General features: G+C 47.5%; 1 protein-coding gene and 1 pseudogene across 1 annotated transcript in view; both read right to left on the bottom strand.

Annotated features, from left to right (window-relative positions):
• Positions 1-25,010, bottom strand: part of LOC139815465 (intraflagellar transport protein 80 homolog) — a 218,282-nt gene that overhangs the window by 136,910 nt on the left and 56,362 nt on the right. The gene's annotated exons all lie outside the window — the stretch shown is intronic.
• On the bottom strand, positions 2,948-4,715 carry LOC139815464 (uncharacterized; annotated as a pseudogene).

Below are 25,010 nucleotides of genomic sequence, written 5' to 3'. Positions count from 1 at the left end.
GTTGAACGAACTTACCTAGTGAAGTTCCGGGACTCCAATTATGCTCCTGTCTCGTCCGAATGGATATATAAGTGTAGTCGCATTTCATGCGTCATCCACAACAGGCCAATTTAAAGAAAAAACTTTTGCGCCGCACTGGGCCGCGCCACGCGCCACCGTCGCACATGCGCCTTCCTGGATCTTTATTTTTTAACTTCACAAATCTGACCAGAAGGGTCCAGGGGGGAGGGATTATCCATCCAGACGAGACAGGAGCATAATTGGAGTCGAACTTCACTAGGTAAGTTCGTTCAACTATTCAATTATGTCCGTCTCGTCCGGATGGATATATAAGTGTAGATATTTAACGTTCATTGTCAGATTTGTGAGAAAATTTATATATGTATAAAACAAACTATAGGTACATAAATACATATACATGCGTAGATGAACATTCTTAAAATCATCTAGACATCTGCGTGTAAGCAGAGAACAAAATTAATATTCTGATGACCTCGTAAACATTTTAACTAAAAAGACTGAACACAAATAAAATAAGGAAGAATAACGGCTTAAAAAACTAAAGACTATTGAGAATCGCGGTCTGAAGCGAGACGGTCTCTATTATGGGACGGTTATAAAAACGGGCGAAGTCCTCAGAAGATCTGTTCCAGCCCGCGGTACGACGAATTTCCTCCACACTAATGCCCCTGCCTGCAGTGAAAAAAGCAGAGGCGTGTCGTGTGGAGTGGGCTGAAAAAACGGACGTATTAACTCCTGCAGCCTCTAATTCGGATTTCACCCAACGCCCTAAGGTTTGTGAAGATACTGCTTTATGTGGGGGACGATGGGAGATAAAGAGCGCCCCGCAGCCTTCTTGTCGAACCTCGCGCGTGAGCTCGAGACAGAACCTTACTAAGGAGAAGACACAGAGATCAGGTCTGTCCGGAAAAGGTTTGAACGTAAGTAAAGGCTGGAATCATCCGATTCCTGAAGTCTTTAACCTAGCTGGAATCCTGATTACTAACATGTCCGACAGGACAATATTGGAGACCTGAATGGCCGCTAATATCTGCATCCTTTGGGCCGTTGTAAGAGCCATTAAAGTCACTAATTTGTCCGACACCTTCTCGAGAGTTAAACCCTCATGAGGAAACAAGGTTGCCAAGTAAGTTAACACTGAGGATGGATCCCAGACAAAATCGTATCGCGGGCGCTGAGGCTTCAAGGCTGCGACCCCTTTCAAAAATCTTCTCACCAGAGCGTGGGAGCCCACCTCGTTAGGTGAAAGAAGAGAAACTGCCGAGCGATAGGTATTTAAAGTAGAGTAAGACCTAACTTTCGGTAACAGAGAGGATAAAAACTCTAAAACCTGCGATACCGATGGAGAAAAACAGGATATCTCCTTCTTGCCCGTTCTAGACTGGAAGATGATCCTACTCTCGGCTTATCCGAGTGAGTAGTGTAGACGGATAAAAATCATACTGAAGACTACTGAAGTTAGCTTTCAATCGTACCAACCAAATCGCGTATAATTATTGCGTTTATTGCTAGTCTGGCGCCATCTAGTGGCCGGGGTACTTATGCTTTATCTAAACGGGAAGATAATCCTACTTGTGGCTCATTCTAGTAGTGTAGACGGACAACAATTATACTGAAGTTAGCTCTCAATCGTACCAACCTAAAATAACTTAAAATTGTGCAGTGTAGACGGACGACCGTAGTCGGATGAGCCGAGAGCAGGATCATCCTCCAGTCTAGAACGGGCATCTGCCTGCAGAAGTGCCACTACAGACGTAAAGGTTTAGCATATTGTGCGATAGTCGCATTCGAAATCGAAGCAAGGGTGACTTCTAACGCTGCTGCAGGAGTTTCTTTTGACAGTAATGCTTGGCAGATAATTTCGCGGCTGCCAGGGAAATCCTGTTCCACGCGGGGTGTATCTTCCTGAAAGAAGACGAAAGCATTTTAATATTCGGCTCAAACCAAATCGGTTGGTGAACACTAAGTTCGTTAAACAGTGGAAACCAAGGTTGAGCTGGCTACCATGGCACCACTACTACCCCCTTTGCCCTGTCCAAAATTATTTTACGAAGGACTCTTAAAATTAATATAAAAGGTGGAAAGGCGTAGAAGTAGAATTTACTCCAGTCTAGAGAAAAAGCGTCTATTGCGTAAGCCAGAGGATCAGGCAACCATGCTACAAAGCGAGTGCACTTCGCGTTGATCGAAGACGCGAATAAATCAATCTCGAAAGGACCGAAAACAGAGAGAATTTCATTGAAATACGCCTGCTCTAAGGTCCACTCAGTTTCTACAGAAACGATTCTAGATTTCGTATCGGCCACGATATTTTGCGCCGAGGGGATATATGCTGCATAGATAAAAAGATTTCGGACTGCGCACCAGCACCAGATCTGTCTTGCCAGGTCGGATAAGTGGGGGAACCGATCCCATTCGATTGACGTAGAACAAGGCAGTAGTATTATCCACTCTTAATAGGATATTACAATTCTCCAAATGAGAAGCAAAACATCTGAGAGCATAGAAGACAGCCAACAGTTCCAAATAGTTGATGTGGTTGCGTTTTTCGTCCTCTGACCAGAAACCATGCGTCCGATTATCGTTACAAGCTGATAGTGAGGCATCTGAAAAAATCTCAAGCTCAAAGCGGCCTGATCTATTGCGTTATGTTGAAACCTGTCTGCGAACACGGACTTCCACCATAACAAATCTTCTTGAATCGAGGAGGGAAAAACCATCCTAGCCTCAAAATTTCCCTCTGCCGCTGAGAGTGCTAAGAACTTTTCCCTCTCTAGGGTTTTAGTATGTAAAATCCCGTATTGGACAGCGGGACATACTGATATCAAGGAGCCGATAAGACTTGCCAAATCACGGATCTTGCATGATTTTTTTTCTAAAAAATCCAATGTCCTGTGAAGAAGTTTCTCTCTTTTGTCGTCAGGAATAGAAATCGCAAAACGATCCGTATCAAAATTAAAGCCTAAAAAGCGACGCGATCTCGAAGGAGAAAGAACGCTCTTTTACGTCTGATGATAATAAAGCCTAACAAAGATAGAAGATTTGAAGTTGCGGCGACGTTCTCTAACGCTTGCTTGCGGGAAGAAGCAATGAGTAAAAAATCATCCAAATAAACAACCGACAAAAAACCCTTTTCTCTAAGATAATGAACTACTGGCTTTAAAACTTTGGTAACAATATACGGTGCAGAAGCAAGACCAAAAGGAAGGGCTCTAAATTGAAAAGTCTGATTTTTAAAACGAAAACGGAGAAACTTCCTATCATCTCGATGAATCGGCAGGAGCAGGTAAGCATCCTCTAGATCTATAGATGCAAGAAAATCTCCCGGTGATAGAAGCTGGACCACGGTCTTCCAATCCTCCATTTTAAAGTGTGGGACGACAATGAAGTTATTGAGTAACTTCAGATTCAGGATAAATCTCCAACCTCCTGAGGACTTCTGGATGACAAAATAAGAAGACAGAAATTTATCTTCAGAAACTCGAACGCGCTCAACCGCCCCGATATCACACAGTCTGCTAATCTCTTGTTGGCAAACCTGTTGTTCCAAATCTGTCAAAAAAACGGGAGGTTCATTAACCTGACAAGGAGGGTGCCGACTGAAGGGTAGTCTCTAGCCTACCCGAGATAGCCTGCAGGACCACCGCATCTGTGGTAATCTGCCTCCACTGAGAGAGAAAATTAGAGAGGCGGCCCCCAATCCGTACCTGATCGCTACTTAACGCCTCCTCGAACGGGACCTGTGCCGATGGGCTGACTGGCGACTGCTGCTCGCATACCTCGACGTCCCTGCCTTGGGTGTCGCCGATGATTTTCTGTTTGTTGCAGGGACGCGGGGGTTTCCCGACCTGGCAGGCGTTACCTGTGCTGGTTGTTTAATAGGCTGATGCGTGTTCTTCGATACCACCAACGGAGTTTTAGCAATACTCTTGGAAGACTTCTCCATGGTAGATGCTTTCTTTAATTCTTCGCCAAATGCCGTACCAAATAAGAAATCATCGGCTGGAATAGTATCGGCCGTATTCTTCGCTAGGAGGTTAAGTGATGGCTTAATCTGAGCTCTTCTGGAGAGGGATAAGCGGTAGAAATGATCTGCTAAGATCTTGGCGCCCTCATTGACCTTGATGAGAACCGCACGAGCCTCAGCGGATAAAGACTGTTGAATTTGGGGTCTGAGAAAGTCTGAAATTGCCTCGCCCAAAGCGCACAAAGCAATGCCTGCTTGGTTCTGGTCCTTGGCCCGAAATTCATCTCTGCTGCCGCGCTGCTGCTGCGACCGAGTTGCCCTTGAGAGCCGATTTGAACTTGGGGTTCAATTTCGGGGCTTTGAGAAAAGCCCTTGCCTTAACGGGCATATACTTTTTGAGGAGAGGGTCCCTGAGATCGGGAGGAAGGCCCTCGCGAGTGATACTGCGCCAGGCTTGGGTGACTGAGTCATTCCATGATGCCGCCTCTATTTGCTCTAGTCCCGAACCGAACAGCTCCCTTGTGAAAGCGTCGGGAGGCCCTTCGGCAGGAATCGTGTCAGCTGGCTCTAATAAAAGACTTACTGCTTTCGCTGGTCCTGGCTCGAGGGAAGTGACGTCTACTGCCATAACTGGAAAGGCAAATGTCTCGTCAAGACAAGGTTATGTCGAGCTCCCCGTCTGTATTGTGCAAATACAGAGCTGGTGAAATCGTACACACCTGGAAATTGCGCTTCCGTGCCTATCTGCACCGCGGACGCTACCGGGGATTCCCCGCTGGAAGCGAGATCCGCCTGCGTAAAAATTCTCTATCGGAATCGACCACTACGGGCTCGATCAGCAGTTCCCGGTCAGTTACCTGAGCCGGGGAAGAAGCTATCGACGTTGCCGGAGGGGGGGACCGCGGGCCCCTGACCTCCCCTCGTGCTGCCTCAATAAGACGGGCTAGCAGCCTCGCCTCGATCTCCAACGGACGGTCGCTGCTCGATGACCTTTTCCTCTTCGTCAATTTGCGCGACGATTTACCCATGATATATACAATCTGTATGCTGTACACTAGAAAAACTTACAGAAAATTGCACGTAGGCCTGTTATAAAATCGTGCAACAGGAAAACAATGAAGATCCATGAAGGCGCATGTGCGACGGTGGCGCGTGGCGCGGCCCAGAGCGGCGCGAAAGTTTTTTTTTTAATTGGCCTGTTGTGGATGACGCATGGAATGCGACTACATTTATATATCCATCCGGACGAGATGGACATAATTATTGATTCATGCACACTCGAGAAAAACATGGGTATAATATGGTCAGATGTAAAAATATATTGTTAGATATGAAAAGATTTAATTTTATATAAATTTTATATAATTATATATAATCAGATCCAAAATCTGACGCGATATGATCATATCTTTATGTAATCATATTCAACTTGATTTTATTATATATGACCAAGGGCAATAAGTTCATGGTGGAATCAACAAATAGAACCTATTAGTTTAGCAAAAACCCCGCTATCGCATATTAAGAGTTTATCTCATAGAGTTCGTTTGTGGTGTGCCTCAATGACAAGCCCCGTGAAGTGTGACTCGCCCGGCAGGATCACGGGGTGCTTCGCATCCAAGGCGAGAAGAGCGTTTTTCAGGCGGCCGCCGACTCGCAGAAAGCCTTATTCGTCCTGAAAAGGACTTAACTTGGTCAGGCAGCTACGAGACGGCAGTGGTTCTCCCTTCCGGATTGTCTCCAGCTCCGCCTGAAAGTGGATCGCCTGTACGACTCGCAGCCAACACTGGCGAGCCTCCTCGAGATCCACAGCTCCGAGTGTCAGCGGAATTGCGACCTCCGGAATCTTCAACCGCCCGGAGCAAGCTAGCCAGCGACGGCACCAGGCGGTGACCCTCAGCAAGCGCAGGAGTGACGAATGCCCCGTAAGCAGCGGAGACTCGTCGATCGCCGCGGCGAAATTGCTTAGGAAGGTCGTTTGGCAGTTCGACCGTCGATGGAAAAGCTCCCCACGGTCCGGACTCCGCTCGAAGCCAAGGGGGCCCCTGTCACCAGAGTGGATGGTCGAGCAGTTCTCGTGGAGCAAGTCCTCTAGAGGCACAATCCACCGAATTGTCTCGTCCGGGGACGTGGTGCCACTGTGCTTCCGGTAGCGAGGTCTGTATCTCGCTTACTCTGTTCGCCGTATGTCTTTCAACCAGCGGGGTGGCCGCGGATCCAGCCAAGCACCACCCTTGAATCCGTCCACAAATGAACAGGTGCCTCCTTCGCCTCAAGAATGAGCAGAACGGGAGCAGTCAGCTGAACGAGAAACTTGGCAGCGCTTAACTCGAGCCGAGGTAACGTCACCTGTTTTAAAAGAACGACTTTAGTTTTGGCGGCCACCATCCTTACCTCGATTTTCCCGCTTTTGTCTTCGGTCTGCATGTAGATAACTGCGGCGTAAGCCCGCTCGGAGGCGTCAGAAAACTTGTAGATTTCAAGCCGACAGTTTTCGGGCCCGCACGTCAGCCATCGTGGAACTTGTATGGCCTCGAGAAAAGGCAGCTTGTCCTGCAATTCGTGCCACTGTCAAGAATCATCATCGGGCAGAGGCGTGTCCCAGTCTATGCCAAGCAGCCACGTCGACTGGATCATGATCTTGGCGCGTACTGTGACCGCCCCGGTCACTTGCTCCAAGTTAGCCCAGCGGGTCAAACAGCCGTGCCGTAAGTGAGAGCGCCGTTCGCCTCGAGAACGTCTCGACTCGGAGCAGCTGAGTAGAAAATGCGAAGCAGTCGTCGTGAGGATGCCATCGCAGTCCCAGGGTAAGATGGCTCTCGCATGGCTGCCAGCCCCGGGGTTCCTGTTGTAGTCGGTCTTCCACAGGTAGATCTTCGAGCAGCGATTCCTCGTTCGCGGACCATTTTTTGAGCAAAAAGCCGCCCGCCGTACAGATCTAAACAAGTTGCCGTCGAATTTCCTTGGCCGCTTTAAGAGTAGCCGTACCCGACAAGACGTCATCCATGTACGTCTCTTCTTCCAAGACGGCCGCGCCGAGCGGCCACTTTGCTCTCTCATCGGCGGCGAGCTAATGCAGAGATTGAATCGCCAAGAAGGAAGCGCACTTCGAGCCGTATGTGACTGTATTCAGCCAGAGATCCTGAATCTCCTCGCTAGGGTCGTTCCGCCACACGATTCTCTGCATGTCCCTGTCCTCAGGGTTAACCTCTACCTGCCGGTACATTTTTTCCATATCTGTGGCAAAGGCAAATTTATAATAATAATTATTAGAGTCGGCAAAAGATTCGGTCCAGCCATCAAATGTTGGTTGAGAAATGCTCCGGATGGTGGTCGAACCATTGAAAACGACCCTCAGCTTGGTTGTGGTGCTTGATTCGCGCATCACGCCGTGATGCGACAGATAGCAACGCGGCTTGTCGCTCACGTCCGCGACAAGAGAAATCGGCGTCATGCGCCAGCTCGGCGTACTGACGCATGAAGTCGCAGTATAACGCATGGAAAAAGGGGTCCCGCGCGAACCTCCTCTCCATGTGTTTCAACACACGCACGGCTACGCGACGCGTGTCCGAGAGATCAGGCAAAGGGCTCACTACGGGAAGACGCACGACGTAACGACCGGAGAAATTGCGTCTGTGTGTGCGAGCGAAATGATCCGCGCACTCCTGATCTCCCTTACTGAGAGCCACGCTTGTCGACGGAATCTCCTGTTCTCAGAAACGGTGAACCATGTCCGCCAGATCCTCTTCGACCCGGCATTGGAAGGCTTGTGCAAAATGGCCAGAGCTCGATTCACCGAAGGAACCCGAGATTATCCAGCCCAGCTTCGTATTCTGGGCGACGGGTTTGCCATCGCCACCCTTGCGAAGTCCCTGACGGAGGATGGCCGCGTAGACGTCGGCTCCGAGAAGTACGTCGATCGCATCGGACGCGGAGTAGTCTGGATCCGCCAGACTTAGGCCACGAATGTGTGCCCAGGACGCCGCGACGGCTGAGACTCCACCCGCGTAAGCGGAGAGACGAGGAAGGATAATCGCCAAAATCGACATGGCGGTGCCACCCATCCGCGGCGACATTGACAGTGAGACACGGCCTTTCGCCGTGCACGACTTTTGTCCGCCGATTCCGAAGACCGAAATCGAAACGGGCGATCGCGGAAGTTTTAACTTCTGTGCGAGTCTCTCGGAAATCATCGAGATATCAGAGCCCTGGTCGACCAAAGCACGCGCGAGATGCCAGGCGTCGAAGTGGTCGGCGAAACAAACGCGAGCGGTGGCGAGAAGCACGGCCACTAGCTTAACGGGAGCTCCGCGTACCACGTACGAAATTTTTGCGACCTCGGTTTCGCGGCACACGTCGTGGATCGAAGAATGGTGACGGACACCGCACGCCGAGCAGTCCTTCTTCACGACGCACTCGCTCACTTTGTGTCGACCGAGACAGTTTAAGCATAGACTCTTTTCTTCGACAAACTGACGTCGCTCTAGAGCCGTCTTCTTTTTATACTCATCGCAAAACATTAAAATGTGCTCCTTAGTACAGAACGGACAGCGGCCACGCTTGGCCTCGGACTTGCCCTCCTGTTTACGCGCGAGATGACTGCGAGCCGATTTCGCCGTTCCGTTCCCCGATTTATTCGCGGCACCGTCCGCCTTAACAGGCAGCATCGATTCCAACGCGTGCAAGCGGCGGTCGAGAAATTATTCCAGTTCTAAATACGTCGGCGGGTTGTTGAAATCACTTATTAATATCTCCCACTCGCGACGCGAACGCGGATCAAGGAGTTCGACGGCGAGGTAAATGAAAGTCCTCGGAGCAACTCACGGGTCGGCCGATACCGTCCAGCAAACTGACGGTTGCCTTTACGCCGTGGAATATTTTGCGCAATTCGACCGCAAACTCGCTCTTCATTTTCGGCAAGGAGATGAAATTTGCGACATATGCGCGCACTAGCAATCGTTTGTTCTCGTAATAAGAACTAAGAATGTTCCACGCGCGCTCGTAATTCTCGCCGGTAGTCGTAACGTTACGAATGAGCAGTTCAGCCTCACCTTTTAAGCAGGTCTTGAGATAATGTAATTTCTCTACCTGCGTTGTAGACGAGTCCTTGCCGACGATAGACAGGAACAGGTCCCGAAACGATGGCCAGTCCTCGTACTTCCCCGTGAAATGTGGCAGCTGAATGCGAGGTAGCGTAGTGCGAGGAGTCGCCGTCGTAGCCGCCTGACCAGCAGTCGTGGACGCGGCGCTTTCTTTTGCTTTCAACGACCGTACGAGGGCCAGAAAGATGCCCTTCTGATGCAGATAGGCTTCCTTAGCGAGAGCGAAAACGTCTTGCTTGACGTAGTCAAGCTCCTTGATTTTCTCCCAGGGCGATGAGAATATTATCTCATGCTGGGCTTCAAATTTAGCCCAGTTTGTCTCCAGTCCTTGGAGACGAGCCTCAGCAACCCCCAAGGTGACTTTGGTGGCTCCCGTCTTTTTCAAATTATCGTAAGCACGCAAAATGCGACCGTGCAGCTCGGTTTGCGAGCAAATAAGAGTGTCTGTATCGATAGGCATTGTTCTTAGGCGGTCACTCGAAACACGAGAAGCTCATCTGAATCCCTACTCACACACTTCGCGAACACCGGTCACAGAAGATCCGGCTCGAAGGACCAAAAAAAGTGCGCGAATGGGTTGAGGAAATTAGTGTTTGAAAGTTATAGAAACGTTTGTGCAGAGTTTTAACGAATGTCTATAATTAAAATTAATGATATTTACAGCTATTTACAAAAAGTCTTTACTTCGCAAACAATGGAAATTGCGCGGGCGAAGGCGAGCAAGAAATGCGCGTTTACGCGACCAAATTAATGACGCGGGCAAATGCGCGCGGAAAAGGCAGTCGCTCGAAGCAAGTTCGATATCGCGAGCAGCGAAAGAAAGGCAGGAGTTCGAAGCCGAGTGAATATATCCCACGGAATACGGAATCGTATTTTCGTCAAGTTCGTTCGGCGTACTGTTATCGAGTGCGAATCCGTGCGCGGAGGGCCGGAGCTTTATAAACTCTAGCTCCGGACCCCCGGCAACGGGCTGAAAATTCGGCGGAGTCAATCGGATGCCGCCACCCCGAGAAACCAGCTGATTTTGAAAAAGTCAAACGGCTCAGCTGATCTTGGGGCCGGCAACCAATCAGCTATTTTCGCCGAGTCCTTCGCTTTGTCTCGGGTATTTACCTCGCGCACTGAGGCTCCGAGACAATGGAAGAGAGTCGGCACACGCAAAAACGAGACAGTTTTTCTGTCTCTCGATATTTCTGAGAAACGACCTTCTTATTTCTAGAATACGATCTCGAATTAACGTCGTTTCCCGGAATACTTTAAGAGCAATTTTACGGATCAATTTATCCGAATTTAATTTATTATACGCTTTACGTTTGATCCCGAACACTTATTTATTTTTCCCGTGATTTTTTTCCAATAATTTTTCGGCTTTATCTGCTCGCGAGTGTGCACCTTGAACAATTATTATACATAAGTAAATAATATGAATTACTTTTTAGGTTAGATAGGTTCCTAGCAAACACAATATATAGGTTAGTTGTAAACGTATATATAGGTTAGTTGTAATTCCTACATTTTTTCTTGAGTAGGAAATTACAACTAACCTAGCTGTACGTTTTACATGTTACATTATGTTTCCTGGATTATAAATAGGTTTATTACTTACCTCATGTCATAATTGATGCGGATCCTCCTCAGCAACAGAATCAGTCCGAGTGCGAGACGTCATTTTTAATTGTTTAATATAATTATATATTACTGAAAAAAGGGGCAAACACTGCCGGACAAAGGGTGCGTTCCGTTTCACTCCATATGCAGTTCATGCGCGCATAAGAACGTTCTCCCACCACAATGCCGCGCCATGTTGTGCAGCGCATGAGAGCGCATGAGCTGCCTCAGCTCCTGAGATGATGTAGTCCATGCGTGGTCCATGCGCGAGTATTATTTAGGCGGGAAGGAGTGAGAAACGGACCGAGACAATGCGTTTATGCGATGCGCTGCGTTTCATGCGGTTCATGCGTGAAACGGAACGCACCCAAAGACGAGCGGGTAAAGACTGCCGGTTGTTGCCGGTATCAGTAGCTAGCGACCTTCTCGCTAACCCACCAATCAGTGCGCTTCTTCCTGCGCCTAGCATCACTGCGCCTATCCGTAACTCAAGCGACAAATAACAGGTGTAGTGTCTATAAACACATTTTTCTTTGCACGTTAAGAAACTTGACAGGTTAGGTTATGTTGTAACGCCAGACAAGCGTCGTAATCGTAAGAGTTCAAGTTAAATCAACTCATACGATGGCTTACGATAGCTGTTACGACGAGCGTTACGATCGCTTACGGTAAACATTACGATAGATGAAGCGGTAGCTTTACACACGCAGCACACGCCCGCACAGCGCACGGAACGATGGCTTGCCGCGGACTACCCCTTATGAAAATGTGCCCTTCATTGCCATTAAAAAATGCCATTGAATTTCCATTGTTCCAGACGCAATGGAAATGAAGGCATTTTTGCCAAAGATAAAAAGTTCCACACAAAATCCCATTGGTATTGCTATTGGTATTGCCACTGGTTTTGCCGTTGGTATTGCCATTGGTATTGCCATTAGTATTGCCATTGGTATTAACACTGGCAATACCAATGGGATTTTGTGTGGAAATTTTTATCTTTGGCAAAAATGCCTTTATTTCCATTGCGTCTGAAACAATAAGAATTCAATGGCATTTTAATAAATGGTACTATTTTGTCTTTAATATAAATGCCTTCATTTCCCATTGCCTTTGGTTCAACGGACAATCTAATAGGAGCTCTTGCCTTAGGCAACTAGCGCCTGAAAATATCTGCCTCGGTGTCCCGTAGGAGGTCTCATACATATACCAGTCCGTGCCGAACCTTGAATTTGAGAGAATGCATAAACGATGCGACGCCTAGCGCCGTCGATGCGAACTGCCGGTAATACAGTTACCGCGCGGGCGTGATGATGATGCATGTACCACTGGTGGCGCGAACCGCCACATTTACCATTGACGAATTTCCATTACAATTCACACTGAACAAATTGGCTGAAGGTAAAAAAATTCCATACAAATTTTATCCTTCATGAGTCATTGGCAGTTTCCATTACGCCTGTATGGAAAAAGTTGTCATTCGAATCTTGCCATTGTGTTTCCATTCATCTTATTGCCACTCAATATTTTCCATTAACTTTTCCATATAATTCGCATTGCAAGTTCCATACACAAGTTTTAACCTTCATAAGCCATTAGCAATTTCCATTACGCCTGTATGGAAAAAGTTGTCATTCAAATCTTGCCATTGCGTTTCCATTCATCTTATTGCCACTCAATATTTTCCATTAACTTTTCCATATAGTTCGCATTGCAACTGTAGGGCAACCATACATTCCCACTGACCGCCATTGAGCACTCAAGGGCACATTTTCATAAGGGACGCACTACTTCTTCTCGTAGGACCTTCTATAATATATATATATATATATATATATATATATATATATATATATATATATTAGTTATACATTTTTTAATTATGTCGCATTTACAACGTTAACGCGAAGTAGTAAAATGTTTTTCAAAGTTACGTTTTGATTGAACCGTTTAAAGTACAAAGCGAAATAAATATTTTAGAAACATCGCAAATGCTAGCGTTGAGGCAACGTTTATAAGATCGCAAAGGAAACGTTTCATATAAAATATTATTTGAACGTCACAAAACATTTTATTTGTGACGTGCCGAATTGACAAAATTAAATACGGAAAAACAACGTTTCTGATACGTTCTACAGACTGACACAAATAAAATGTTAATTTGAGACGTTTACGAAACCTTTTATTGCCTATACATATAAAACGTTTCAGATTTGCTGAATTACAGTCGAAATGTGATGTTACAAGAAGGTTAGATGTTTAGCGGGGGCCTACATTCTTTTTACAGCATAGGTCAGTTGTTGAGTGTTGTGTGGGTAAAAAAGTATATGCGTGGTTGCAGTGGGTTCCGTTCCCCTGCGGGGGAAGCTCCACCTCCAAAAAACTAACCTTACCCAACCCAATTGTTGTATGTGTGAGTCACTCGCACAACAAATAGGTTGGGTTAGGTTAGTTTTTTGGAGGTGGAGCCTCTCGCAAGGGAGCGGAATTCACTGCAACCACGCATATACTTTTCCACTTACACAACAACCAACCAACTTTCTTTTTGTTTACGCGAAAGAGGGGAAATGTCTCGCTCATTCCTGGACCCGGTTACCAGGATATGTGGGGCTTGCACCCACTAAAACCCCTCTCCCTGACAATCAGCACAACGGACCACAGTCACGCCACACAGAAGACCAGAGGTATAACATCGTATGACGAGACAGTCCTCGCGCTGAGACGCCAAGAAACACGTAATCAGAAGACAAAGGACACACGGAGGTCAACGGGAAAGGGAGGGCGCTTCATTCCCCGAAAAGAACGAACCCTAGTCAAAAGACCGACACGCGGCACCAATGATGTGAAGGTCCCATGCCTTCGAACATCTAGGGCCGCCAATGCCGGTATCCGACCGCCTCAGAGAGCCCTCATGATACTAACTACGGGCAATCATATCATTGTGGGCTCTCCTCATCGGCTGCAAGAACATTCGTCCGGGAGAGTTCACCCTCCCCCCCAAACCCACTTCGTTCACGAACCACAGGGGCGCGAACGAACAAAACGTACAGGAATTCCCTCTCCGGAGAAGGAATTCCACAAGAACAAGGAGCGCGAGACTAGGAAAGGGAGGTCACTTCATCCCCGGGAAGAACGAACCCTAGTCGAATGACCGACATGCAACGCCAATCCAGGGTCAACAATGTCGGCATCCGACTGCCTCAGAGAGCCCTCATGACAATGACCGCGGGCAGTCTTATCACTGAGGGCTCCTCTCATCGGCTACGAGAACGTTCATCCAGGAGAGTCCACACCCCCCTCCCCCCAACAAGCTCGCTAGAACAGGAAAGATTATACTCCATCATTATAAAAACAGAAAATCCCAAGGGTCCCGCATCTCAAAATTGCATAAGCGCCGAAGAAGAGCAAGTGCCGTCCTCCACCCACGTGAATTGAAGAACGACGAGAAACGAGATCGGGGATGAATTTGCCCCAGGGCAAATGGGGGACACCCAGAGGACGACCAACCGGCACCGACCGCCACAAAGAGGCTCCAAGCGACCATTGCCGAGAAATGGTGCCAGAGCCCCAAAAAGCAGCGAGCGGCCAGCCCCAGACGGCCGACCCCAGGAGGACCCCCGACCCCAAGACAGCAGCCCCGAAAAAGGAAGAAATGCATACGCATGTACGCATCCAAGTACAACGCAATACGAAGGAAAAGACGGGACCGGGAGGCGGCGTCGCCGGCCAAACCCGACTCACACCCCCCTTTCCCAGGGATCCGGGAACATCGCTCGCGCGATGCACCGGACCCCGGGGGGAACAAAGACCCGGGAAAGACCAGCGCCCACCGCCCCTAGGCACCGCCACCCGTCGAAAGCTTTCTATGTATATTTAACAGTAACCTATAAATCATAGCCTAACCTAATCTATCACGCATCGCCGATATTTACAATATTATTAGGGTCCGCAAGGCCCCGCTGCCTGATTCGTTCATCCTTCTCCTTGCGATAGAGAACTCGCTCCGCGAACATAGAGAAGCCGCGCCACGCCTCGCGTTCCTTACAAAATTTATTTACAACCACTGCTAACGAAAGGTCTTGACTTACAATCGCAGTCAATTCGTCGCGCTCATGGCCCCAAAACGGGCATACCGCAAGGGTGTGTTCCGATGTGTCATCCTCCAAAGAGCAGTATCTGCAAATTGCCGACGCCTCCCTTCTAATTCTATGAAGATAGGCGCTAAAACAACCATGTCCTGTGAGAAGTTGTGTAACTCTGAATGTGAAGAAGCCTGAGCGTCGATCAAGCCATAAATCGAAGGATGGAGAGATGGCCTCTCTTGTCCTTCTGCCGGGTTAAGCTGTTACCGCCGATGTGAGCAAGCCATTGTTCCCTCAATACGTTCCACTCTAAATTTCTCACCTCCGAGGGGGAGTCGACAGTGAACATACCGCACTCCTTCAGATCACGTAGGCGCAGGTATGTGCGTCGCAGGTAGTCCGTATATAAGTAAAATGGAGGAATCCTCGCCAACAGAGTCGCAGCCTCGTATGAAACGGTTCTATAAGACATTGTGGTGCGTAAAGCCGAAAGCCTGAGGGTGCCGTCTCATGGCGCGTATCGAGCGTATCGAACTCTGCGACCAATCACAGACGATCCGCCGGTTTTGGTACGCCGCCAAACGTGTCCCGGTGTCCCATGGAGCGGATTAAGCGTAAGCGGACCAGCGGATCGCCAATCACGGAATCTTTCCAATAGAGCTCTTTCAAAGATTCCGTCGAAACGAATCCGTGATTGGCGATCCGCTGGTTACGCTTCCGCTTAATCCGCTCCATGGGACACCGGGACCTGTTTGGCGGCGTACTGAAAGGTACTTAGGGCGTGTCTGATGCCGGGGAGTTTGATCGAATTGAACGCATTAAATATGTCGAGGGAAAACGCCGAGATCACCTTCCCCCTCGCACGAGCCTCTGTGACGATCTTCATAACGTGAAAAAGGGCATCCACCGTGGAACGCTGCTTCCGAAAACCAAATTGGTTCTCAGACAAGTTACATCCAGGATTCTCCTCAAGCCACGAATTCACACGAGCAGCGATAATTCGCTCAAATACCTTGTCGATTTCGCTCAAGAGGCAGATGGGTCGAGCCTTCGGAACTTCTCCCAAGGGGGGAGCCTCACCCTTGGGAATTAAAACAAGATCCGCGACTTTCCATGACGGTGGAAAAATTCCATATTTAATTAATATGTTGAAGCACTGGGCTAGCCGTTCAGTCATGACCAACGGAAGCCTATTAAAGCCGTCCGGTCCGGGAGCCGTATTCTACTTCTTTTTACTCTTAATGGCATCAATGACCTCTCGATCGGTGATGGGATGCATGTCTGCCACACAGTCGCCAAGGTTAACAGGCGTAAGCTCTCTGCCGGGTGGGAAAAGTCCATCCAAAAGTTGGTCGAGAATGGGCAGTTCCAACGTAGACGACAATCCCGGGTCAGGACTCCTCAACCTACTCAGGACGATCCTATAAGCGAGCCCCCAGGGATCATCATCAAGCTTTGAAATCAGTTCCCGCCATGACTCCGACCTGGCGCGACAAATCTCGAGCCGCAGTCTCCTGTTGGCTTCGATATAGGCCGTCCTTTTACGCTCCAACAAGTCAGGTGGATCCGCTCGGCGACCGCGGGTCCACAGTCTCCTCGCAGCAACGGCCTCGGATCTTAATTGGGAGATGGTCTCGCTTCACCAGTAAACAGAATTTGTTCTGCGAACACTAACGCGTGGAACAGAGGCGCGGCAGGCATCGAGAATACACTGGTAAATCCAACGGTCAGGTTTAAAGTTGATCAAAAAATTATCATTGGTTGGTGTAACCGCACATGTCCATTTTATAGAGGTTTTATATAAATCGGCGTCCATCTTCTTAAAATTCCAACGTTGCATTCTTGGAAGCGTAGAGGAGTTCCGGCGGGAGTCAGAGATGCGAAAAGTCACATATCTATGATCGGACAAAGATTTTAAGTCCAAACGGACCGTCCAATCGGCAACTCTACTAACCAAACCTGGGGAGACCCAGGTGAGATCCAGAACGGAGGAGTTCTGATGACTCTCGAAAGTAGGAACATTACCGGAATTGACAAGTCTCAAGTCGAATTGTGCAGCCCATCCGATGAGTAATTTTCCCTCAAGATCCGTGCGGTTTGCGCCCCAGTAACTAGAATGGGCATTAAAGTCACCGCACACAACAACATTAGCGCCACCAGGAACGCTCGTAAAAAGAGTTGTCAACTCATCCGAAAAAAATGCGTATTGTTCCATATTTACATTCGGCAAAATATATACGGAAAATATATACAAGTTATTAAACTTAACTACTACGGTATTAATGCCCTGCGCCACAAGTACTGCGGGATATTGGGCAATGCGGACATTTATATATACGGCGGCCTTGCCATTTGAGGAAGCGAACCATTGCTAAGTGCCGGGCATGCGGGCAGGCTCTGATACCGCGCACGCCACAGCACCCAGTTCATTAGCATGTAAAATCAAAAGATCTTGAGCCTCTCAGCTGCGATTGATATTTGCTTGTATAAAAGTGGCCATTTATGATCGGTTGCCTCTTACGTTAACCCTAGGCCTTGACGCATCCTCTTCACATTATTTCATAGAGCCAAGCCGATGATTACTTTGTATACCAATACTTTCACAGATAACGCAGTGCGGGTCGTTTCTACAGTTATTAATTCTGTGGTCCTGGGCGCCACAACGGAAGCAATGGCCAGTGCGATCTTCTTGATATGTGCAGTTGTTGCGCACGTGTCCGAAGCGCCAGCACTTAAAGCATTGCACGGGCCTAGCCTTTAACAGCTCGACCCGTGCAAAAGTCCATCCAATTCTCACCTTGCCCAAGTCAGCAGTCTTCACGGCCGCAGAAAGTGGGCATTTAGCCCATACAGAAAAAAAGGCCGTTTCTCATAGGACGGACGTTTCCAATCTTGATTTGCGTCTCATCACAATCTCCGATAGTCGAGATTTTGTCGATGATATCCAAGGGCATGGTGGAATCGTCCATATTTTATAGCCGGATTACTCCGGTCCTTGTTGGTCTGGTTATTTTGGCAGATCCTCCCAGAACACTTCTCAGCCTAACTGCAAAATTGTCGGCCTTCGAAGCGCCATCAGTTCCGGGAATCTCTAGATGTTTCTATTCCTAAATCATTTAGGAGAATTTTATCCCGAGCCTTCCTCAAGATATCCGAATAAGATGTTTTGGTGTCCACGTTAGTAATTAGAATCGCAGCGGTTCTAGGGAACCTCCGTTGGGTCTTACTGCGAGTAGATCCGTCACGTGGGGTATCAGCAGTTGATCCAGGCTGTTTCCTCTTTTCCGCGTTTGTATCGCTGACTACCGGGCTCCGAAAGGAAGTCTTACGAGGCTTCCTCGAAGTATCCTTGTTAGAAGACTTTTCAGGACGCGCATTTGTTACCCTCCTACTAAGTTGGTGTCTTCGTTCGACCAATTTATTAATCTCTTTGCTTATTTCTTTAATCTCAGATATTGCCGCAATGGTGGAACCGTCCTCCAAATTCTCGACCCAGTCGGAGGATGATATCCGGTGGGTCCTCTCAAGACGAATGCCATCATAAGCGGGCCGTCTGTAATCATCCGTGACTTCACCAGCCCCGGTGTCACTTTCCCTCTCAGAGCGAGATTCAGCGTCCGACTCAATCACGGTCCATTTCCTAGAATGGCGATCATCGCTGGTAACTCTGGGTTTAACCTTGCCTCTAGATCTCGTTCTCCCTCTCGGACCTCTTTGAGGAAGCGGCCGAAGTGGAAGAAAGCTAGTATCAGTTTTGTAATGATCACTAGGCTCAGAATGAGAAGATGCCAAAGATGAAGTCGTCTCAACAGTCCTCACAGAAGCAGAAGATCTCTTAGTGTCTAGTTGTTGGGAGACTATGGATGTATAATCAGGGAAAGAAGTACTCCCCGCGCCGGACCGCTGAGAAGCCCCAAACACAAAGACTGAAGATTTCAGCGATTTTGATCCAGTCCTAGCGCTATCCTCCAACGCATTCAACCTTAACTGGAGACCTCTCATCTCTCTCTTAAGTTTACTGTTCTCCTTAATTATACTAGTGTATTCTTGCTTGGTTTTTTCTTCTTCCTTTTTACAGGCACGAAGTTCCTCAGTGAATTTAGCAACTTGGACCACGAGAGAAGAGACATCCCCCGCATCGTCCAGTCTCTCCACTAAAGTTTTAATAATTTCTTCTAGGTTTATCAGATCCTCTTTCATCGACCTGCTGAGAGGGTCCGCGAATCTCTGACTACCAGTTCTAATTTTATCCATCTTATTTCCTCCCTTCATAACCCTTATACAAGTAGTTGATGTCAATGTACCAGTCACCGCTGGGGTGATACCTCCACTTAGTATCTTTACCTTTTTGCCCGCGATGTATCTAGTTTTCTTTAAAGGTGTTTTGTTTACCGGAGAATGTTCCTTAGGGGGGGAAAAAGGCTCCTTCCTTTTCTTACTTCTAAGTGAGTATTCCGATCTAACCTCCTCCTCTTCATCGGAGTCTGGGACGTACGTAGTACCTTCGTTTATAATTGTTTCCTCCGTATCCTCAGCCGCATCTTGGCTCCGACTAGTAGTTACGAAGTCCACCTCAACAAGGTGGTCCATCTCAAACAAAAACTGACGGTGTTCAGGAGAAACGCTAACCGGGCGATCGAGTTAATCCCCCTCAGTGATACCTCTAACCAAGTCAACGTGAAGTCCATCCTTCGCTATTTGTTGCGAATTGTCTTCAAACATCTCGGTATCTTCCGACTCCTTGCTGGCAGCGATTGCCAACTTGGCCGTCGAGCTCGACCCTAACTCGACGGTTGCTAGCCCATCACGTGATTCCGGACGCATTGTCCCGACAACTCGGGGAGTGCTGGAACTGTACCCTCCCCGTGCCTACCCCTGGGTATCCGCTCACCCTGGGGTGGTAATTTTTTCTTGTCATTGTCCATTATCATATTAATTGGTTTTTTATCGGGGTGACTGTTTGCGCAGCTCTTGTTGAGCCGGGTGTACGGCACGTATTTTCTCGTCTTCGAATAAATAAACTTCGCTTGATATCTTTTACTAAAACTTTCTATATTGTGCGTATACAATAATACGTCCGTCGTCTCTGGACGGTTACACTCTTCTCTCTGATACGATATACAATGACACCGCGTGGCAACGTCGGTACTGGCAGGCTAATGGCCACGAAGCGAGCGCCTCCAGAGGGCATGTGGCGACATCCGTTATTACTAGGAAGGTCTAGTTTCCTTTGAGCGACAGCTCTTGCGTAGCAGTTCTTGCGCGAGGGCGCCATTATAACAAAATTTCAAAATCGTTTGGTCAACAGCCCAAACATATACCACGCGCCTTGATGGGCTAGGCTTATCAACCTGAAATATAAAATATGAGTACACAAAGAACTAAACTTCAATCAGGTAATATGCATATCCTGGAAGCAGGTCGCTTAAATGTTCCTTCAGCGGTTTTTAAGGTCGCCGTTCTGGTCATTCCATTCGCTCCTGGATGAATCGCAACAATCCGACCAGTAAGCCAAGACAAAGGGGGCAGGTCATTCTCTCGTACGACAACCATTTGACCTATCTGAAGCTGGGGCCTTGAAGTTTTCTTCCATTTGGATCGCTGTTGTAATGTATTAAGATAGTCCGCTGACCATTGTCTCCAAAATTGCTGACGCATCTGTTCGATACGCTGCCAGCGAGATAAGCGGTTTGATAGCAAATCCTGCAATGTAGGTTCTGGATACGAAATAAGTGAGTCTCCAATTAGGAAATGTCCGGGGGTTAGGTAGGAATGATCTAAAGGATCGGAAGATAAAGGCGTTAAGGATCTCGAGTTTAGTATCGCTTCGATTTGCGATAATAATGTAACTGCCTCCTCAAATGTCAACGACCCGTCGGCGGAGACTCTAGTCAAATGATGTTTTGTGGAGCGAACAGCAGACTCCTATAACCCACCGAAATTAGGTGCTCGGGGAGGGATAAAGTGCCAAGTAATGGCGTCTTCTGCCATCTTGTTCGTGATGCTATGTCGAAACTCTTCTCGGTTGAATAAAGTCCGTAACTCTTCTAACTCGCGGTTGGCTCCCACGAAGTTAGTCCCATTGTCTGAATAAATGTTAGCCGGTCTCCCTCGTCGACCAATGAAACGCTTTAATGCACTTATTGTCAGAAATCCTTTTGAAGTTAGATCCGATACAACCTCGATGTGGACAGCTTTCGTGACGAAACAAACAAATATTGAAATCCAAGCCTTAGATCTTTTTGCATTTCGCCGCTTTCCTTCTCGAAGGAATATGGGACCACAATAATCGACGCCTGTATTATTAAATGGCCGAACAGGCGTCACATGAGTAGCCGGAAGATCGCCCATAATTTGCTGTGATATGCGGGGTCTTGCTTTGACACAAATAACACACTTGTGTACAACATCGCGAACAATTCCTCTTGCACTCAGAGGCCAATAACGATCTCTTATAGCTGCCAAGGTGGCCTGAGGTCCTGCATGGAGTAATCTCTTATGTTTTTGCTCAATTATAAGACAAATGAGCCGATGACGAGCTGGTAATATCAACTGATGCTTAGTTTCATAGGAGATATTGGCGTTTCTCAGGCGCCCACCAACTCTTAACAATACCTCGTGATCCAAGAAAGGATTTAAACCAAGTAAACGACTGTCCTTTCTAATTGCTCTTTGATTTTTAATAGCTTCTATTTCCGTGTGAAACGTTGTTCGTTGTACTCTTCTGATGATGATCCTTTGGGATGCCTCCAATTTTTGAGCCAAAATTGAATCGAATCTCCGAGCATCTTGTTTGTATCTTGCGTTCTGCACAAAACGAAAACATGTCGCAATCGTTTTAAGCAATCGAGTATATGACGAAAATCTATCGATTATGTCGAATTCTTCCTGTGAAGCAGAAATAGTTACGATCGTTTTTCGCTGCTCCGGTAATTCCTCTTCGTTAACTGAAGATCGCTTTAAGCTAGGCCATGATGATTCGTCGTTGCGCAACCACGATGGGCCATGCCACCATAGATCTGCATCTTTGAGAACTAAAAGACTGGCTCCTCGCGATAGAATGTCCGCAGGGTTGCAATCAGTACTCACATGAGACCAACTTTGAACAGAAGTGAGTTACTGTATCTCGCCCACTCTGTTGGCAACAAAGGTATTAAATCTGCGACTTGAGGAGTTGATCCAATCCAAAACTATCTTAGCATCGGTCCGAAGGTATATTGCGTCGATCTTCAATTCCAAAATGGGAACGATCTCTGTCAACTAGTTGCCCAACAGTTGCGCTGGTTGCGCAGCGCATAGCTCTAATCGAGGCAACGATACAGCTTTCAGGGGTGCCACCCGTGACTTTGCGCATAATAACTTTGTGGAATGGACTCCGCTTTGATTTGTAGTGCGCAGGTATACACACGCTCCGTACGCATTCTGACTCGCGTCGTAAAACCCGTGCAGCTCAATACGTGTACTTGTTTTAACTTCCACTGCCTTGCGGGGAATGCGGATATCATTCAAATTTGTAATTATTCCATTGCGTATGCAGCTCTGTGGGCAGAGACTCATCCCAGCTGAACTGCAATGTCCACAGTCGTTGAATCAACATCTTTGCTTGTATTATGACTGGTCCGAGGAGACCTAATGGATCAAATATCTGTGCGACACATGACCAAATTGTTATCTTCGTCACGCGCTGATTAGTATCTGCTTCACCTTGTATGCGATACAGTAATACATGATCATCCGTTGGATTCCATTGAATGCTTAGTGTTTTGCACATACCTTCTTTGTCCAATGTTCGCGTTGAATTCTTCTTGGAAGAGTCAGGAAGATTAACAAGCAACTCGGGGTTATTAGAAGCCCATTTGCGTAATACAAAACCTTCCTTTTCAAGAAGCTTTGTTGTCTCATCACGAACTTGCAGGGGTGCTTCCTTCGTGTTTTTTCCTGTGATGAGATCGTCGACGTCAAAGTCCCGCAACACGATCTTTGCTCCAATCGGGAAGTTTTTTTGCCTTGATCTCCGCCAGCGTTCTGATCGACTTAATGGCAAGGAACGCTGCTGGTCCAGTGCCATACGTGACTGTCAATAATTCTAGCACTCTTATCAGACTATCGGGAGTATCGCGCCATAGGATGCGTTGCAAGGATACCCGTGATTCGTCGATCAACACCTGGCGATACATCTTTGTTATATCTGCAACTAAAACAAACTCAAACGTACGAAATCTGGCAATAATAGAAAAGAGATCCTGCTGCAGTGACGGCCCGACCATCAGGCAATCATTTAGCGAAACGCCCGTTGTGGTCTTGCATGAGGCATTGAACACTACCCTTAGTTTGGTCGTATCACTCTTTTCTTTGATGACGCAATGGTGAGGCAAATAGCAATGCGAGATGGTCTCTGTATCGTGACCTTGAACCTCCCTCAGATGCCCCAACGCTTCGTATTCATGGATGAAGTCCACGTAATCCTTTTTGGGCGACGGATTACGATTTAACCGACGTTCGAGATTTTTAAATTGCCGTGTGGCAATGTCCTTAGATTGACCGAGACGCGCCAATTCTTCGTGCTTAATCGGGAGTTTGACTATAAATCTGCCCGTCGAATTTCTCTTGTACGTTGATTCAAAATGTTCTACGCACTTGCGATCCTCCACTGACATCTTGATCTTCCGCGCGCCATGCTCGATTTCCCAAAATCTTGCTATGGCATCATCCAGTGCTTGATTGGTGATGAGATTGCAGCTAGTTGCTTCGGGCTGCATCTTCTTTGTAATAATTCCGCCTTCCGCGATCCAACCAAACCGCGTTTTCTGCCAACGCGGCTGATCTGGTGTGGTCTTTATCTGGAGGTCCCAAAAGATTCCTGCTCCTATGAGCATGTCTATCTTTGATGTCTCCATAAAATTGGGATCCGCTAACTTGATTCCTGGTGGAACGCGAATGTCCAATCTTCTCATTGACGCATTTGGAATGTCCTGTACAATCTTGCGCAGCACAAGGCACCTGAGCTCTGCCTTGAAACCATTGAAACGAGATCGCACCATCATGTTGACGTAACTATGCGTTTCAGTGTTCAACTCTCCCACTCCGCTTATTGGCACCGAGGTAGGAAATTGTTTGAGTCCGAGCCTTTCGACGAGTTCTGATGTCACGAAGTTTGACTGAGAACCGGCATCGAGGACAGCTCGACACGGTAGAATGCTTCCTTTACTATCTTGAACGTGAATGATTGCTGTAGACAGTAAGACATGCTGCCCTGACAACCGTGTGACGTGATTTACGCTCGATAATGATGCTGATTGCACGGCAGCAACCGCATCCGGATGGACTTCGCTTCAGTTTCCTTCTCTTGAGGGGTTGTTGTTTCCATATGTAACAGAGTGTTATGTTTCTTACTACACTTCTTGCACGAGCCGGCGTTACAATTCTTCGCTCGATGATTTGTGAATTTGAGACAATTTAAGCACAGCTTGAGGGCTTTGATTTCTTGGAAACGCTTGTCGACTGAGAATCCGAGAAATTTGCCACAAAGAAAGATAGGATGGTCGCCTTTGCAAAGGACACATCCTGAATTGTCAGTTGCTACATTTGCCAAAGTAGCCTTCTTCATATTTGTTTTACCAGCGCCGTTAGTCGATGCGGAGCATTGAGGATTTCTATCAATCGCTTCTAACGCGCGACACCTATAAGCCAAAAAATCCGTTAATTGTTTGAGAGTCGGAATATTTGAATCTTTGAGGCTAGTTTCCCATTCTTTGTTTGTGGCCGGCGGCAATTTACTCGTAATCACATAAATAATAAGATCGTCCCACTGGTCGATAGGACGTTTTAATACCTTTAACGCTCGCTAATGCTTTAATACATTGTCCAAAAGATGCCTCGGTTCAGCATGACTTTCCTTATGCAATACTGTTGCCCGAATATCGCTTTAATGTGCTTCTGCATTATAATCCGCTGGTTATCATATCGCTCGTTTAACATCGCCCATGCCTCTTCGTAATTTTCGGCCGCTAATTCTAGTGAACTAATAACGTCTGCCGCTTCGCCTTTGAGAGATGCTCGCAGATAATGGATCTTTTGTATGGTAGGTAATGCAGTGTTTACGTGTATCATCGAATGAAACACATCATGAAAGGGATGCCAATTTTCGTAAGAACCCGAAAACGTGGGAAGGTCAATTCACGGTAACTTCATATTGACGTCGGCTTGCGGAGGATTATAGCGATTACCCGGCGT

The sequence above is a fragment of the Temnothorax longispinosus genome, chromosome 6, assembly GCF_030848805.1.
Source record: "Temnothorax longispinosus isolate EJ_2023e chromosome 6, Tlon_JGU_v1, whole genome shotgun sequence".
NCBI lineage: Eukaryota > Metazoa > Arthropoda > Insecta > Hymenoptera > Formicidae > Temnothorax > Temnothorax longispinosus.
This window is presented reverse-complemented; position numbering and strand designations above follow the sequence as displayed.